Genomic DNA, 7317 nt, shown 5'->3' with positions numbered 1-7317 from the left:
AAATAAAAGAACTTCACTAAGTGCACCAGAAGGCAAGGCAGGCGAATAGTCATTCTGGTGCTGAACTCCACACATGCCAGTTCTATAATAAGCTGCATGTGATTTTTGGGGTGACCCTACCAGCACCCCCACAAGCAACATGGACACCTCACAGGTGTGTGAGTCTAAGGACAACAAAAAAGGATGATATGGTAGATGAGGAAGAGGACGAGAATGGGAGACAGGCGAGTGGTGGATCCATTCTCCCCAAGAGCCAGGAAATATTCTTAACCCTGGAGCCCTATGGGTCACAGGATATCACAGTGGCTGACCATGATGCCGGGGAAGGCACCTCTGGTGAGTATACAGTTACAATCAAAGTCCAGTTAAACTTTAGTGGGCAAACACATTCGGTGGTATTGCATATTTACTGTGAAGAAAAAGCAAGGTGTTGTGGTTCTCTGCTTACAAGAGACCGATACTGCTACCCAGAGGGTGGCCCCCAGAAAAGATTGTTTATGTGGACTGGGATAGCCTGGGAATCCTCCATGGATATTTCTAGGAAACTTTCATGGAGGTACTCTGCAGTCCTTTGCAGAAGGTTTCTGGGCAGGGCAGTCTTATTTCTTCCACCATGGTAGGACACTTTCCCATGCAACTCCTGAATTAATTCTGCTGGTATCATTGCAGTACACAGCAAAGCAGCATAAGGACCGGGTCTATACCCAGAGGCTTGCAGCAGCTCCTTCCTTTCCACCTCTGTTCTCCTCAGGAGACTGATACCAGATAAGGTCGCCTAGGGGAAATGGGGGAAGTTCTCATTAAAAGTGCTCTTATGAGGAAAAAAAGGGCATGTAGACCCACCCAACATCCCCCCACCCCCATTCCAGATCGCCAAACCATGCAGCTGCTAATGTGCCTTTTCTGTGCTCAGAATGGGTCGACAAGTAATTTCAAGTGGCTGATAGGGGACTGTGGCCCCACATGAGAGATTCCGCAATTTGGGAGTGAAAACATTTCCCCCCCCCATACCCGTTGGTAAACAACTTCCCATGGTGCTATGGGGAAGGACCATTGTTCGACTAGCTACCTCTGCTCCTGACATGAGCCTGCCATAAATTTCATTAAAAGTGTGGTCACCCATGACTTGGGGGGACCTACTCACCATGGCTGGAGCAACAAACCACCACAGTGAACGGTTACGGATTCTGATTATGTTATGGCTTGCACCTAGTGTAATAAGGGGTTGTTGTTTTTATGAAAAAGACCTTGCTGTGGAAACATTTATTCATGTATAATAGCTCCTTTATTTTTTCCCATGACTGACAGCTACAAATGTGTCCTTTGGCATATCATCAACACCTGAAAGCTGACTTTTGCTGATTAGAAGGAGGAGAAAGAGAATGCTGAAGGACATGTTCTCTGAGATAATGAACGCCTCCGGACAGCTGACACAGAGCTGAGAGCATGGAGGATTTCACTGTCCGAAAAGTTAGACATGGAAATGGAGAGCAGGAAAGCTTCCAATAAGCAAGAGCATGCGGTGCAGGATGAGATGCTTTGGATTATGATGGACCAAGCAGACCTGTTGAGGCATCTGGTTGAGCTGCAGGAACAAAAGCATGAGCGTAGAGGCCTTCTGCAGACCCTGATGGACAGCCAGCCAGTCAGCATCGCCTGGCACAGAATCATCCTCCCCCAAGTGTTCCATGAGGTGTGGGCGAAAAGTCCATTATCCCTTTCACTTAACTCGGGGGGAGGATGCAAGGATCAGAAGGCTCCCATACACAGACCTTTGATGGTCTGAAATGCGGTGTTATGTTACACAGCTGAATATGTTTCTCCCATTCCAACTTTACAACCCCTTTTCCCCATGGTTACCTTTTTTTTCTGTTCTCCCTCTTTCCTTATGTTTGCTAAATAAAGTAAATGGATTTGAGAAATAAATGTTCTTTATTGAGTAGAAGCAGTGGGCTTGAGCGGGGGGTTGGCTTTAAAGGGACAGTGATACAAGCCAGGTGAAGGTTTGGGAAAACCCAATGCAGACAGCCAGCTCCCATTACTGTGATTCATTACTGAAATGGTTTTTCAAAGCCTTGCGGATACACAGAGCCCCTTGCTGTGCTCTTCTTATTGCCCTGGTGTCTGGCTGCTCAAAAATGACTGCCAGGCGATCTGTTTCAACTGTGGAAAATTTCAACTGTTTCCCTGTGGAAAATTTCCCTCCTTTTTTTCACAGATATTATGGAGCACACAGCAAGCAGCTATAACCATGGGTATGTTCTCTTTGCTGAGGCCCAACCTTGTTAGTAAACTTCTCCAGCACCCTTTCAAACGACCAAAGGCACATTCAACCACCATTCTGCAATTGCTGAGCCTATAGTTGAACCGTTCCTTACTGCTGTCCAGATGGCTTGTGTATGGCTTCATGAGCCATGGGTACAAGGGATAGGCTGGGTCCCCCAGGATAACTATAGGCATCTCAACATTGTCAATGTTCATTCTGTGGTCTGGAACGAAAGTAGCTTTTTTGAACAGACCCGAGTTCCTAAAGATGCACATGTCATGAACCTTTCCCGACAATCCTACGTTGATGTCAGTGAAATGCCTCCTGTGATCCACCAGCACTTTCAATACCACTGAAAAGTTTCCCTTTCAGTTTATGTACTCTGGCAAGATGGTCTGGTGCCAAGCTGTGGATATGCATGCCATCTATCGCCCCAGCACAATTAGGGAACCCCATCGCAGCAAAACCATCCACTTTGTCCTGCACATTTCGCAGACTCACTACCCTTTGTAGCATAAGTGGATTAATAGCCCTGCATGCTTGGAGCACAACAGCTCCCATGGGTGATTTACCTACTCCAAATTGATTCCCCACTGTCTGGTGTTGCAAGCTTCCAAATAACGATTGCCACTCACTTCTCCACTGTCAGAGCAGCTCTCATTTTTGTGTCGCTGAACTGAAGGGCAGGGGAAAGCTCTGCACAAAGGTGGCCTTCCGCATTCAAAAGTTCTGCAGCCACTGCTCGTCATCCCATACCTGCAAAATGATGTGGTCCCACCTGTCAGTGCTTTTTTCACAGGACCAGAAACGGCGCTCAACAGAGTGCAGCTGCTCTGTGACTGCCAGCAACAACTGTGAGTTGTTTTTTTTTCAGTGGCTTGCAGCAGGGCTGCTTGCAGGACATTGCTACGTCCCATGCAGCGGACTCAACTTCAGCTCTGGAAATACTGCAGGAGAAAACGCAAGGTGTTTGAGATGCTCAGAGCAGGAGTGCACAACTGAGCAGGTTCCATGCTTCTGGGGTTATGGCATATGCGCAATGGTTTTAAGGCACGAAAACCACTGGGTTGTTTGCCATTGAGCACAGTGCATCATGGAATGCTGATGCTATGTTCCCATTGTCCCCTGCAACAGTGTTTTGGTCCCATGAGGCATTGCACAAACTTCCCAAAACACACTGTAGCAAGTTGCACTTTGGGATAGCTACCCACTATGCACTGATTTGTGTATCGATGCAGCACTGCTAGTGAGGACGCACTCCATTGAGACAATGAGCATAGTGTGGCCACACACAATTGACTTAATTAATTCAGAGTCTTGAGGTCGAATTAGATAAAATTGGCTTAATTTTGTAGTTTAGACAAGCCCTTAGAGTGGAAAGGTTTTTCTGAACATGACTCATCCCTCAAAAACCAGTTATAGCAAATCACATTTATATAATGTGAAGAAGGCAAACAGCAGTCAATGTGTGAACAAAAAAGATGCAGAGGGAACAAATTACTGCAACAAACTCTCTGGCTCCCTTGAAACTGTGGCATTGGCACATTCTCCATACCCTGGTCCTCATAGGGGGAAGGCCAAAAAAAAAAAAAGGCAGTGGAGGCCAAAAAGCTATGGGGATTCAAGCCCACAGATTCTGGCCTGTGTCTCCCACTTCGTTCTCCACTGCAGCACCCCCTAGCCACTGCAGAACCAGTAGCCATGTTGCTGTTGACTTCTCTGTTATTTGACTGTGAAAGGAGGACAGGGAGAGAACAGCAATGACTTATGTTGTGGAAGCATTAATTGTGTGACTTCTCTGTGGTTTTGATGGGTGCTGCTGATTGCTTAGTGAAGATCCTGCCCCTCTGCCAGCCTACTTCTTCCTGAGCCTGAGCCACACAGATATTTTGCAGAGGGGGAAGGTTGAAGAAGAGGGAAGAGGCTGTTTTCCACTTGGCTCATTTCCTCTTCCCAATGGACCCCCCCAAAGCTTTCTCTGGATATTTGCTCCTCTGTATGGTGCAGGTTTGAAACTGGGGGGATGGAAAGTAGAAGTAAAGGACATGGGGCCCGCAGTTACTTCATTACTTGTGGGTAGCCTATCTTCAATCTCACTGATGGAACCTGGTAATCGCTCTTCCTCTTTCATTGGCCTGAATGATATCTACTATAGACATACACATGTGCATTTATAGGTATCTCTGCATATCACACAAACACACAGAGCACTGCGCTATTTATATCACTGGACCCTTCATTTGTCCCTTTTGGTCTCCTTTCACTTTTCCCCCTTTAAAATGCAATGTTGCTATAGAAATTGATGCCAGTGCGATGGCACAGAGCTTTACAATAGTCCATCTATAGAAACAATGGTGTAAACAGGTGTTTTCCCCAACCTGTTCCACAAATACAGTCTACATAGTATATAAACTCCCAGTTTACCCCTTGCCTTTGGTTTCATTAACAAAATAAATAAATAATTCAGCACAAACCTTCTCCCCTGGTTTGACCGTGCGTTCCTCCCTTAGGACTGCTCAGCCCACATTTTAAATCCTGTTTCCCTCAGTGAGCCACTCCCATACATGTAAGCTAGGGTAATGAGTGTCCTACCTCAGGGCTTGTCTACACTTGAAGGTTAATGAACATTAAGATAGGACGTGAATTTAAAGTGCAATTGCTATTCCTGAATAATTCCCTGGAGGGACACTCTTATTTTGGATATGAGTGTGTACATATGGAGTCAGTCAGGAACAACTGTGTGTCACTGACCCTCAGTGAATCAGCAGAAGCCACATAACCCTTTCCCAAAGGCTCAGTTCCTGCTGATAGCAGTAGGGTGTTTCAGGCAAATAATGGCAGCATGTTACAAATGGTTTGAAATGTACAGGTTAAGAACATAAAGAATGGCCATACTGGGTCAGACCAATGGTCCATCTATCCCAGTATCCTGTCTTCCAACAGTGGCCAAAGCCAGGTGACCCAGAGGGAATGAAAAGAACAGGCAATCACCAAGTGATCCACTGCCGCCCATTCCCAGCCTCTGGAAAACAAAGGTTAGGGATACCATCCTTGCCCATCTTGCCTAATAGCCATTGATAGACCTATCCTCCATGAATTTATCTCATTCTTTTTTCAACCCTGTTTTAGTCTTGGCCTTCAGAACATCCACTGACAAAGAGTTCCACAGGCTGAGTGTGCATTGTGTGAAGAAATACTTTCTTTTGTTTGTTTTAAACCTGCTGCCTATCAATTGCATTTGGTGACTCCTAGTCCTTGTGTTATGAGAAGGAATAAATAACACTTCCTTATTTACTTTCTCCATACCGGCATGATTTATAGACCTCTATCCTATCCCAACTTAGTTGTCTCTTTTCCAAGCTGAAAAGTCCCTTTCTAATCTTTCATCATATGGAAGCCGTTCCATATCCCTAATAATTTTTGTTGCCCTTTTCTGTACCTTTTCCAATTCCAATATATCTTTTTTGAGATGGGCGCAGTATTCAAGATGTGGGTGTACCATGGATTTATATAGAGGGGCAATATGATATTTTCAGTCAGATTATCTATTCCATTCTTAATGATTCCCAACATTCTTTTTGCTTCTTTTGACTGCCGCTGTGCATTGAGTGGATGTTTTCAGAGAACTATCTCAATGACTCCAAGAGCTCTCTCTTGAGTGGTAACAGGTCGTTTAGACCCCATCATTTTATAGGTATAGTTGAGATTATGTTTTCCAATGTGCATTACTTTGCAATTATCGACAGTGAATTTCTGCCATTTTGTTGCCCAGTCACCCAGTTTTGTGAGATCTCTTTGTAACTCTTCGCAGTCTGATTTGGACTTAACTATCTTGAGTAATTTTGTATCATCCTCAAATTTTTCCACATCACTGTTTCCCCCTTTTTCCAGATCATTTATGAATATGTGGAATAGTACTGGTCCCAGGACAGACCCCTGGGGGACACTCCTATTTACCTCTTTCCATTCTGAAAACTGACTATTTATTCCCCTTTGTTTCCTTATCTTTTTTGAATTTCTACCATGATTTGAGAAATGGTAAATAATGGTTATGGTGATCAAATTATTGGTAAAAATATATTTGTACCACACCAGTGCTGGATAACATCTACAAATAAATCCTAGTATGTTTTGAGAGAAAGTCAGCAAATTAAAATGTATCTGACATACCACTTCTGCTGCAAATGAAAGGATGAAAACAAAAAGCTAGTTCAGACTTGTCCATAATCTCACGTGACCTGTAATTACATTGCAGCTTGTCCAAGTTGTTAGGCAGCATAGATACAAAAGAACACCTATCAGGTTGGAAATCGTCATCTTAATTATTTTTGGTTTGTTAAATGATACACAGGATAAAATGTGTTATTCTGCAATTACCACTGATGAATGCACATGTTCAACAATCCGTCCAGGAGAGTCCTTCATTTCATAGCCTCACACTTGACTGGCAAAGCCGTTCACCTCTTTTGACTTTTGTCTACTCATAACGCATCAAAGGGTAGTACATATGATTCACAGATGCATTTGAGCATGGCACTCTTAAAAAAGAATAGAATTTGGCTTTTCTATAACTGTCATGCTCTCGGTATGTCCCGAAGCAGTTAAAGATAATGGGTATCTTAACAAGGAAAGAAGTGAGCAGAAATAGGTCTCTGATCTTTTGTTCAAACACTGCAAGAAAAATGTCTCACCAGGTTTAGTTGTGACTATTTTGCACTCGATCCTATCAGCCGGCTTAATGAAAGACTTAAAGCAAACTCCTCTGTCTACTAAGCAGTCATGTCCATATTTGGCTGAAGTTGCAAAGGAGAGATAACTACCAACAGGAGTCTGGCTAGGACACTAGCTAATGAAGAGCAACAGGTTTTAGAGAATACAGCTACCTGTTGCCTGAAAAATAAAATCATATTTGATATAATTAAGCATATCTTCATATCAAAGAGAAGGGAAATGCACATCAGTGTTTATTCATCTTCACAAAGAGCATTAAAGCCCCAGTTCTTCCTCCCAAAATGGTCTAATATAATATCCCACAGGTTTTTTTCCTTTGC

The sequence above is a fragment of the Dermochelys coriacea genome, chromosome 2, assembly GCF_009764565.3.
Source record: "Dermochelys coriacea isolate rDerCor1 chromosome 2, rDerCor1.pri.v4, whole genome shotgun sequence".
NCBI lineage: Eukaryota > Metazoa > Chordata > Testudines > Dermochelyidae > Dermochelys > Dermochelys coriacea.
The sequence above is the reverse complement of the archived record's forward strand: the minus strand, read 5'-3'. Positions refer to the sequence as shown.